Raw genomic sequence first — 13,147 nt, 5'->3', positions numbered from 1 at the left:
TAGGCGGTAACTTTTCCATTGATCCTTTATTTCAGAAAGTATACTCGCAATATAAAGAAGAAGAAGAAGAAGAAATACATTTATTTAGCAAACGTTAAAACAACCAACGTTTAGTTAACGTTTTATTTAAAACGTTATTGTACCTATTTATACCCAAAAACCCAACACAGACCTGTGTATAATCTTTACAAATAAATGCAGGGACCATCCAACCCCAGCATTTCCCAGCAGGGCCATTGTCTCTTCCGATACACACCGATCATATACTTGTAATTGGTGCGGGGAGATTTATGCCCTGTCTCGGTATGTTAGCTGAGACTATTTTATCTAATCTGCTGCCTCATTATTTCTTGATTGAGTGTGTTTCGTTATTATTTGTCCATGATCTGCGTCTGGGTGTTGTTTCTGTGGCTAATGCTTTGTTGATCGTTTTAGTTGCTTGAGGTTTTGAGGAGAGGCATGATGGTAGGACACGTACGGCATGACAAGTTTTTCCTGAACATCTTGGAAGGCAGGATTGAAAAGACAAGAGAAGAAGGGAAACCTAGAATAACTTGTCTTAGCCAAATAAAAAATGATACGTCGTATGAGGAAATTAAGACTGGCACAAGAAAGGAATGATTGGCGATTACTCCACCGACAAGAGCAAAGCTCTTAAGTTATGATGATGATGATGATGAGGTTTTGTAAGTGAATTCATATTAGGTAATTTAAAACCGTCAGGTAGGGTGGCTAGTTAAAACAGCTAGATCCAAAATTGACCCTAAGACTGGTAAATCCTGATTCAAAGATTGTAAAGTACACCGCTGATTGTCTAATGTTAGGCCCTCTTGTATCTAGATCCAGTCCTTTCCTTTTCTGTCTGTAATAAAAACAGTGTCCGTCTCTTTCCTTTGCGTGGTGTTCAAAAGTGACACTCTTAATGTCACGTGGATAAAGACGTGCATAATATTAATACAACATTGTATCTTATCAAAAATATAATTCAATCGCGGTTTTTTTTATCCTATTGCTCTATCCTGAATATTTATGTTTTTATTACTCATTTTATACTGAAATATCTGGGTGACCGAGCTTCGCTCGGAAAACATATAAAAACTCGAAAATGCGCTTTTCCCAGAGATAAGAGCTAGCTAGATCGATTTTTCGCCCCCGAAAACCCCCATATAGCAAATTTCATCGAAATCGTTAGAGCCGTTTCCGAGATCGCCGAAATATATATATATATATAAATAAATAAATAAATAAACAAGAATTGCTCGTTTAAAGGTATTAGATATGGAATATTTTACACACACAACAAATTACATATGCGGTTGACGAAGAAATATTAATTTTGTTACAAATTTTTTGTACCTAACAAATTCGTATCCCAAAAGTACCTAATTGTAGCAAATTATGTATTAATATCTGGGTGACCGAGATTCGCTCGGAAAACGTATAAAAACTCGGAAATGCGCGTTTTCCCAGAGATAAGACCTAGCTAGATCGATTTTTCGCCCCCGAAAACCCCCATATAGCAAATTTCATCGAAATCGTTAGAGCCGTTTCCGAGATCGCCGAAATATATATATAAATAAATAAATAAATAAATAAACAAGAATTGCTCGTTTAAAGGTATGTATTATTAAAACCTATCCTATAGGATCCCTTGCCATGTTTACAAATCGAGGCCTTATTTTGATTGTCTTTTTTCCGCGTCCTCTTACCGCCTACTTGACTGCGGTTGTTTTTTATCCTACTGAAGAATGGCTAACAAGCCAAATAGCCCAACTTAATTAACAAGTGGTACGCTGAGGAAGAAGAAAGAGCCAGAATAAGTATCTACTTATTTGTCAATTCAGCTTTGCTAGATATAGATATAACAATATTATATCTCTACTTTTTATGGCTATAAAGAAAGGATAACTGAAATAACCATCATATTATTTTGTAAAGTAAGAAACAATATATGTATTCATTGTGAAACTTGTGTATCCACAATGTAGTTTTTTCTTTGTCAGTTAATTTTTACCGGAAAAAAATCTTATATCGTTAGGTACTCATTTGGGTAATAGGTACGTTCCGTGAGTACCTAGTCTAACTACATATTTACATAACTCTAGGTAGAAACAAGAGTCCAATAAAACAAGTCATTTCCATGCACATAAAACGAATCCACATAACAATGGTGCAAAACAAAGTTATCAAGAGAGAAATAAACGAAAGAAATCATAATAAATCCACCCTCGAATAAATGAACTAATCAGTGTGGAGCAGGGAAAAATCCTGTCCTATAAAAACAACACTTTTCCGTTCGTAAAAAATCTCATTTTCCTTTATTGCAGCGGCCCTAATTTGAATTGAGTGCTATGCAGTTATGAGTCAAGAAAGCGAATAATTTTAAGCACCTATTACTGCGGACGGGGATATACTTGAACGTTGAGCATTTTTGGTATGGTTTCTATGATGTGAATAATCATAACATAATGCTGATGTAAGAACGGTAGGTAGGTATAACAATAATAATGTGTACAGTACATAAGGGACTTATAAAAGGCTCTAAGTTGAACATAGATACTCATATTTATTTAGCCCTGTGATGTTGGTTATGTCCATGGGCGACGATGACCGCTTCCCATCAGGCGGCTGTCTGCTCATTTCCTGACTAGGTATATCCATACAAAAAAATTAAAATTTAGTCCTTAGGGAAAACTATCTCCCATTTCTAGAAAGATGTCATGTTCCACGCTGTATATATTTCTGACCTTGACCAAAATAATATAAATACGTAAAAACTCCACAGTTTGGCGAGTTTTATGTAATTTATAAAATGTATGTTAGTTTATCATGAATAAAAGATAAAAATAAAAAATAAGTCAATCACCGAACGTCAACTTGCGTTGGTACACAAGTAGGTACATCACTTCTAAGATACCTAGAACAGTTCCACTTCTTATGTCATTTAATCCCCAGAGAATACATATAGATACTTACACTTGAAATTTTGTAAAAGCTTACCTAAAGTGGCAAGACTACAAAGGAAGACAGATCTTTTGATCGTCAAACTCTACATCGCGTTCTAGAATCGAAGCGAATTTGTTACGATCGAGTTAAAGGCAGGTAATTACTGATATAAAGAATTTGGAGTACCTTCAGGCGACAGCGTCCATGCCCTCTAATTCATGCGAAAGTACTAAGATAAGCCGTAATAAATAGGCAGCAGGAATAATGTTTTAAAATTACCACCCTTAAATTGCCGTTACACGGGAACAGAGGTGCTATAGAGTCGGGACCGATTCCTTTAATTAACAATAATTACAGGCAAGTATGAAGTAGGTACATATATTTAATTAAAAAAATATTAATTACACATTGTGATTTAGGTGTAATTAGGAATTATAACGTTGATGCAACCTAATTTAAAGTAAAATGTTACATATCAATATTTTACATATTTGCAACATACCGTCTCCTCTCCATTGTCATCTCTGTACCTATCTCAATTTGAAGACAGCAGCTTCTCCGAACGCCGGCGGCAACCAGAATTACAGACACTTATTCTGAAAATTCTTGCGAAACGAAATATCCACAATTATAGTAAATAGGTAAATTTACCTCATTATTTATTTTTTTACCTCTTTAGGTATTTATATAATTGTTGATGTTCGACAATAAAAATACTTTTTTGTTTACAAATATAAAGAAGGAAAGTGAGATATTTATGACATATGTTTTTGTGTTGATGCCATTTTGAAGACATTGAGTTTGTATCATCGCAACAACTTCATAAACATGGTTGAAGTTCGTATAAAAAAAATCCAGTAACGGTCGGGTATACATTTAAAACAAACCTATTTTAACGATCTTCAACTAAACTAGAACAACTAAAAATAAACTTGATAACTCTTGCGGTTTTCCCGTAAACTTTTCTACTTTCCTGCACTCGAATGAAAATAGACAACCGCGTAATATTCCAAATCTTCAAGTAGGTATTTAATTAACATTCCGAACGCAGTCGCCAGTGGACACCGGACAGATTTGAATTCACAACACTTTACTTTTGCTATCGCTACAAGAATACCAGTTTAGGTTTAACCTCCTCGGATGTCTAGAACAAGTTAAGTAGGTCTATTATGTATCGGCTTACAATTGTAAATTTTTGATCTGATTTATAGTCGTACATTTGATTTAAATCCACAGCACAGATTGGACGGACAGATTTTAAACTCATATTAACTACACATTTATCGACGGGTCTATCGCGAAATTTATTTTATTTCCTTTATTTACCGACGTTTAGATTTTAAACTGGTTGAGATATCCTCAATATTAATTTTATGCTCTTTCCTCCCCAATTTTAAGATATTGCTTAGCATTTTCAAGAATGTGACATCCATTCTCGGTAATTAATCCCAGTATATAATTGATGCAGATACTAGTTTTAACGAACGTTACCGTATTAGCCCGGTTTCATCATTTCTATCTGTCACTTAGCTAATTTCAAGTACTTAAGTGAATGTTGAATTGTTAACGATAGGTAATAAAATAAATAACCTTACATGAGGGTACTGATGTGCCTAAGGAAACTTTCCAAAATTGCGAAATGTTTCGGAAATTTAACATCAATGGCTAAACAACTACAATTTCTATAGCACAAATGAATTCTTGGACATGAAATTTAATTAATTAGACTTGACTTGTATAACATTAATAATTAATATATTTTAAATAGAGACATTATTTGTATATGTTTTGCATGATAGTTTATAAGTTTTGTACGTATTTTGCATACCATTTATGGTTAAACATGAAACCTGCCACCTATCGCATGAACACCGATGTACCTGGTAATGTTTATAAATCGCTAATAAAAGATTCTCATTCTTATTCTTAACGTTGGAAAAATTCGGAAAATTTCTTTTATTTTTGTATGAGAATTGAAACTTTCCAATTTTAAATTTAAATTTCCCATATTTCCTAGTGAAAGTTTCATGAAATTTCCGAGAATTTATAGAATTTTATGGAAACTTTCCGCAACTTGCACATCTGTACATGAGGGTCAAGATACACTAGGACTGAAGTCCACTCAAGACAAAACGTTCTGTGAATTGACAGACTGGTCCCTAATTACAGATGTCAGCTTCAGGCCTGGCGATGTTGGGACATTGAAGTTTTTCCGATGTCAGAATGTTTTTGCGGGGTCTCGGAATACCGTTAACCGTTTTGGCACCCCATGGGTACGATTTAATTGATATTGTCTAGACTAGACCTTACAGTGCAGTTCGTTAGTTTGATTCTATTTATCGATAGAAGTTACGATATGCCTAAAGAGTGTGTGCACACTTTAATTGAACATTCAGACCTACATTTTTACTACTGAGTTTAAATCATTCCAATAAATAAGAATTACTGCTAAGGCAAATTGTACTTTTATTTATAATTTATTTATTTTACTAACCTTTAATACTTATTATGAAGATATTCATCACTACCCAATCGACACAGAAGAAGTTATTACATCAAGATGTAAAGATTTGGTTTTGTATCTAAGTATGTTTCTTTATTTAACACTCGCACTTTAATCCTAACTGGCAAACCCAAAAGTGATTTAAGTGAGTTTTTCTACTCGTCGACTGCAATGCTTCAATTAAGACTTCGTATACCAAAGTGAAATCGCATACTTTTTTCACTATGGGACCCCAACTCAACTATAATATTCATTTCGATACTGTTTAGGCAACTATAATATTCATTTCGATACTGTTTAGGCAACTATAATATTCATTTCGATACAGTTTAGTCAACTATAATGAAATTGACCAATCGAAAGCGCGGAGCAAGTACCAGGGCCTCATGAGTTACGAGAAGGTGTCGTTGACCAACCGGCCGGGGGCGCGGGGCGCGGGGGCCGGGTCGCGTACGAGTATGAAGGTACGAGTATCGCGGCTGCTCGCGCATCTTAGCTGTATACTTTTGGTTTTTTTAACTACATATATGATTCTTCTACTAGTTTTAAGTATTTTTTTTTGTTGACTCGTAGAAAAAGTATTGTATACAATAGTGATATAATCAAGCTTTCCAATCTCGTACCTTCCTTAGGCAACTCAGCAAGCTTCGTTGCCTAAACACGGTACTCGACTGAAAAGCTCTCCATTATATCACGATTGTATAAAATACTATTTCATTCAGGCCGGGGATACTTTGTATAATAGGTATGTATAAGTTCACCCAACCTGTCTAAGCGTTCTCTACATAAACATAACGAGATAGAGTGGCCCCATAAAGCGACCCAAGATTATCTCAAGGCAGAATATAAAATCCTGCCCGCCGCGGCTTTTAAAAAGTAGTAAAAACTCTTGTGCATTAATCCTGTAACAGTTGGCAGCTGGCGTTCGATATTCTCGTTGTTACCGACCTTATTAAAATTTAAAAAGTTAAAGGTCGTTTTCGTATTTATAAGTGAAATTGATGGTCTCTTCAAGAATTAAACGATTTCAGTTTCACCTTACTACACAGCGTTACAAATACTACGTCATATTTTGTCACGTATGGCAGAGTATTTACCTACTCTTGGGTTATTTAACCCAAAGTATAGACAAGCCATGAATCTTTCCTCAGAAATTAATATTGGCCTTAATGACAAAAAATTGTCTGACTAAAATCCAACCAAAGAAATGTATCCCGTAGCTCACGTAGTAATTTAACCTCACTGCGCTCAACATATTTTTTTTTATTATCAAAACAAAATAAGCCGCACAGGTAGTCGGACCCACAGCTAGATAATTAAGACGGCGGATGTATAATCCATGTAGTCATAAAACTGCATAATGCCTTCGCCTAGCATTAAAATGTAGGTTTATTAAAAAGTCGTAAACTGAACGTGCGGGGGACGAAACGAATTTGGGGTCCAGGGTAGTAAAATCAAGAGCAAAATATACATGGTTTTATGTAAATGTAAGATATATTCGTTGGGAAAATACAAATATTGGAGCTCACCAAACGACTCATCTCAACCAACTACCCAGCATCTTTGGTACGAAGATGTTCAATAAGGATTTTTGTTAGTTGAATTTCTTTAAAAAAATATGTTTTTTTATTTTAAACGCGAACCCGTTTTAATATGTTTTGCTTCGAATGCGTTTTCCCCCTAATAAATACATAAAACAATTGTGTTATTAATCATTAATTTAGTTATCATGACTCGTTATTTTATATTAGATCCAAAACACTACTAAGTAGTTAGTATTATTAACGGTTCAAAATGTCTATTCAGAAGCCCCAACCCTTTCATAGCATAACCGCCCACATGTCGGCAGGTCAAACCAATATAGTGATGTGGTGCGGCCGCGGGAATATTGCCGTTACCAGGAACCAGGAATAAGCCCATTGGAAATATTTCAATTCAATAAGTATTTCCCACACGGTAGGAAATTATTTTTTATTTTATTTTATTGATAAACATGTTTACATGACTTTACAGCTAAACCAATGCGTCACGAAACTTAGACTAACAGCAATAATACTTATAACAACAATAATGTCAATAATAGCACATTACACTAGTATAGACGAATTAATGAATATTATAGTTGAGTTGGGGTCCCACAGTGAAAAAAGTATGCGATTTCACTTTGGTATACAAAGTCTTAATTCAAGATATTATAAAACGATAACAAGCATAACAACGTTAAATATATCGTAGATCGAAACATAAATCTGAATTTACGTAAGTAATGTTTCGTTTTTGTTGTGAGATTTTTAATGAACTAAACTTTTTTGATACATATAAGTATGTTTTCATAATTATTAGACATTTGCTAACCGATTCAACGCCTACATAGCATAGCATTCGGCTCAACGAAGCCAAATAAAAACCTCTTATACTTACCGGGAAAACTTAATCAATCATAATAATATTGCCACTAATGTATACCAGAGATAGGCCTAATATTTGGTAATTAGGTATTCAGCATATTCTCAAATGTTCGTTATACGGCCGAATTATTCGATTAAAGTGCCGAATATTCGGCAAATATTTTTTATTATGTTTGTCTCGTTGCAACACTGTAAAACGTACTACTAAACTCTCCTGAGAACTTTCAAGTAGGTAGGTATTCTCTTTCTCAGGTTACATTTTCATTAAAACACATGATACGACATGTTAAACCCATAGGATATTTTGATTATTTGGAAATCAATTATCCCTAATTGAATTGGGAATACTTTAAGTTTCGTTACCAGGAATGTAACCGCCTGCTGGATATTCCCGGGATCGCACCCACACATCACTGGACAGTAGCCAAGTTAAATACACGTTTGTGTCAAAACGTTTAACGTTTTCAAATTTAATTCGTTACCACGCCTCCGATCGTGTACCGGCTATTACCTACAGTTTAATAACGTGGTGCAGTTCCTACAACTTGATTTGACTGTCGAGGGAAATGTACGCGGCCATGTTAACAAATTAATTTGTTTAATCTTTCATGTAAAGCAAATTTCTAGTGCCTACCTGTGTTTATATGGCGGGCTGTATACATTGTTGAGAATATTTCTCATTAGTTACTCACGTCATGTTAAAAATAAGCTGGATACAAGAGAAAGACCCGTATTACAAAAGGCTTGACTTTTTTGAAGCAACCCTAGTTATACGAAAAACACGGATTTAAACTTTCAAGATTTTTCACATAATTAATTTGTAAAACGGGTCTTAATCGCGGATCTCAGTTTTAAGACTTCCTTACCTCCGACGTTTCGAGGAAGGCGTTTTCCCCGTGGTCTAGAAGAAGACTGGCTAAAGTTGACATCAACTTCTTCTAGCCGCGCGAGTTTTTCCAACTACCCGCACTTGGTCTTGTTTATAAACTTGAACATTTTGCGCACTAAACTCTGTCGACACACAACACTAACGATATTCGATTTATCGACTGTCGATTCGTTTCCGCTTACATTTACTATAAATTACTGGATTCCATGTGGATGAGATCCTAAAACCCTCGTTCCGATTAAAATTGCAACGTTTTTTTTAGACGAAAAATCCAAAAAGGTCGAATTCAAAAAGCCCTATTCAACAAGCGACGTTTGACGTATCGTGTTGAACTCCCGTTAGATGACATCCACAGTTAGGTGACAACCAGACCAAACCATTATAAACCTTAAAGTAGTAATAAAACAAAGTTGATATTTTGTTGAATTATTGGACGCGAAATCTGACAGTTGTACATGTCGAATAGGGGCCCTAATAGTCTCTCGCCTGACGAAAAATTACAACAGGGTAAAATATATACCTATCTTGGTCACTAATAATTAATAATCCAATCAGATTTCCTCCTGCCTCAAAGAGTCGTAAAATCAAACTGTTCGATACATTTCCATTGACTCAATGGATCAGACGTCAATAACTCTAAAGATTCCACTTTCAATGATAGCGCCCTTAACCCTCGAAGGTTTCAAATTCAACAAGGGTTTCAATTCGTCTTGTTCAAAGTTCTTGATGGAATATTAATTTAGGATGTTTGGCATTGATTGGATCTTTGGGTACTAAGCGTTTTAGATTTTATTATGATTGACGACTTCTGAGGGGTCAACTCTGAAAACAGGTAAACTAACTACACAAATAAGCAAAATAAACTTGTACCCGAAGAGTTCGAGTTGTAGTTGTATGTAAGTTAAATATAAATATCTGGGAAACCGAGCTTTGCTCGGAAAACATATAAAAACTAAAAAATGCACGTTTTCTCAGGGTTTCATTGCTCGTTTAAAGGTATTAGATAGATAGATTAAAACTGGTCATTCATTCATTCACGTATTTTAAGTCGAAGTTTGCTCGATATATGTTTAACTGTTCGAAACTCACACAGTACCTGCGTCAGTACTTACCGTTCCGATAATAAAATTATCAACAACAGTTCACTTCTCAGTAAATACCGGTTTCGATTCCTCAGTACATATTCGATTCCTCGAATATGTACTTTAATACCTTAGAATGAAGGTTACTAATGTATACGTCTAATTACTCATGGGAATGGTCTCATAGGAAGACCGAAAACCATTTAGGTACTTTGAAACATTATATTAAAGTCGATGATTGCCGGGTATGATCCGTTGATTTGTAGCGTGTGAATAAATGATGTGTTTCCAGCTTGAGCAAATATCGAAACTTATTAGCCAAATTATAGTTGTGGCTATATAGTAATTAAAAGGGTCAAAGGATTGAGGCTTTCCAAAGTGCAGTTAGAATGATATCAATCTTATTGTTTTAGTGGCTATTTGGTAAATATTTTTAGTCAAAAAATTAAATCGGAATATTTTTTGCATTTTTTTAATGACGGGGAAATAATGCCTTACTACTCCAAAATAGAAATCTATAGGTACCTTACTTACTTACTGCTGTGGCGCAACGACCCGAAGTGGGTCTTGCTCTCGACACTAAAGACCGCCATGCTACACTAATGTAATGAATATTATGTTCTAAAATAGTATAAGCCTCCAGATATCTGAAATGCTAAACATCACCTTCCTCGCGTTGTCCCGGCTTTCTTCCACGGCTCATGGGAGCCTGGTGCCCGCTTGGCAACTAAACCCAAGAATTGGCGTAGACTAGTCTAAAATGCTAAACATAAACAGAAAAAAATATTCTAATGCAGTATTAGTATAATAAAGGCTTGTTACGATACGGAGACGATGAGAAAATAATGAATCACATACGAGCAACCATTTTCTGCCTAACCCACGAAGTTATAGCAAGATTAGTGCCGCATGCCTCGGTCTAAGCCCTAATTGTGCATAATAACTGCGCACAAAGGTGGGAAGTTACGTCGCGCGGTCTGCGGTCGCACCTAGCTTCGGAACAATTTGCGGGGGGCAAGTTATGCCTGCTGATAGACGTTTTCTATATTGTTTTGCGCGTTTTAGTTTGCCATATGTGAGGAAGTTAATAGACACAAGAATATAGCCGACACTGTACAATCGGAGTTACGCTCACATTGTAAAACGACATAACTTTTCAGGTACGGGAATGTTTCTAATAACACCTTGTTATTACCATATTTTATGCAAATAATGAAGTTTCATTTTCATCGGGAAATAGCATGAAAAGTGCCATGAACATTAAAGTCACATATGTACTATACATACCTATATTTGTAATACCAAACTAATAAGTTTTCGTTGCTAGAAATTGTAATACAATGAAAATAGACCAAGTAGAAGTTTGACTCGCAAACTTCTATGTATGTAGGGCGGCCGCTGTGTTATTGAGTCACACATTTACTTCCAGCTACCCGCTAGGCGGGTTCACTGTTCGTAGGCACTTTTTGCTACATACGGTTTTTCCCGTCGGCTGCGCTTGTAGCGTGTAGCTCGCGCTTGCAGTGAATGTGTTAAAGAGCAGTAGCGGGGCAACTAAGGGCTCATTTACGCGGCGCGAGAACTCGCATGCGAGTTTCATTTTCATTACATTGCGTCATTTGATCGGTCGGCTGAATTGATGTAGCCTCAGCCTCAATGGTCCGCAATGCAACTAAAATCGTATACGAGTTCGCGCGCTGTCTAAATGAGCCCGAACTGTTCCCGCCTATCGAATCTACCTTTAAAGCCTCAAAGTAAGGTTTTGGATGGCTAATGTCAAACCCTCCCGACTCCCGAATAAACACGGGGTAGGTTTTGTGATCTTGCAAGTCATGAAGGAAAGGAAATCCAACGTAGCTCTGGCTAGCCTACGAATATTTTTGACGCGCAGCCACTGTTAACACATTCACCGCTGAATTACAGTCGTAGCCGATAACATGGGTTTCCCGGTATGTAGCGGAAATGCTTCGTAAAGGCCAAACGGAAACGTGTCGTGATTAGCGCTAAATGGGTTAATGAATGCTAGGAATAAAAAATCACGCGAAGAAAAAATCATTTCTTGATAAAATGTTCATCACCATATGAACCGTAATATTGATGAATGATGATGTATGTGCTAGACGTAACTGAAGGTAAATTAATAATGAAAAGCAGAAATATTATATAATCAAATTTATTTATTATCCATACACAAATGGACACAAAATCTCATACGTACTTCAGCAATGTTTTCATAATCGAACTTATAAAAACATTGGCAAAGTCTATTAAATAAGTATCAATAAAAAATTACATAAGAGGGCCCGAGATGAGGGCGATTACGTAATTCTAGGTTTTAAGTCTTATTCTAACGATTATGATCTAAATATTACATTCTGCTATGGTTCAAGTTAATTTTGAGTGCATTTTCTACAATTGAAGTACAGAACGTGCAAGGTCTATGTTAGAATGCATTGTCTATGTATATCATAGGGCCTGTCGAGGAGAAAATAGGTACCAAATGCAAAGAAAATATCCCTGACACATTTCATGGTCACCCTTAATCACTATTTAAGATTATGGTGTTAAATAAGGGTGGAGTCTTAAAGCCGTTTTCTTTTTGTAACCTAGTGTCTAAATGCGAAAACGCTTCCTTACAGTTTGGCGTCGAGTTGTAACTACATCGTACAACCGTTAGAGATATTCACTGCTACATCAACCATGGATAAATCAATCTATTCGCTTAAAACTATAGTCCGGAGAAATACTAATCACATTATCATTTAATTAAATCAAATACTCAACTATACTAAATATAATCAATATACTATTCATCAACCATACTAGCCACAATGGCGTCAACCTTAAATATCATCGAACATATTGATTGAAATAAAAAATGGCAGTCAAATACTAAAATTTACTTTAACAATACACGCCTTATATGATAACAGGACAGTCTTATCCTTTATAATTAAATAGAAAAAAGATATCAAGTATAAAATGTGTAACCAAATCTCAAAAAACATTGATTAGGAAGAAATGAAAATTGCTAGAAAGTTTAATACCGATAAATACATTTAGCTATATAATTTAAAGGCTACAAAACCTTACAAAATGATTTACCCTATTTTCCGATTAAACTCACGTTTCGCGTGAAATAGACCGATATTCATCAACGCAGGGCTACCTTCGGGTATCATCTTAATATATCGGTGGATTTGATATTCTGCTATACTAGCATATAACATAATTTTTAATAAATCCAGTAAGCTCTTCAACTTAGCACCAAAGTAATTTTGAAACTCATAGGCGGTTTATGTCATTAAGTTTTCTAATA

This window comes from Cydia amplana, chromosome 6 (genome assembly GCF_948474715.1).
Source record: "Cydia amplana chromosome 6, ilCydAmpl1.1, whole genome shotgun sequence".
NCBI classification, from domain to species: Eukaryota; Metazoa; Arthropoda; class Insecta; order Lepidoptera; family Tortricidae; genus Cydia; species Cydia amplana.
Note: the sequence above shows the minus strand (reverse complement) of the source record.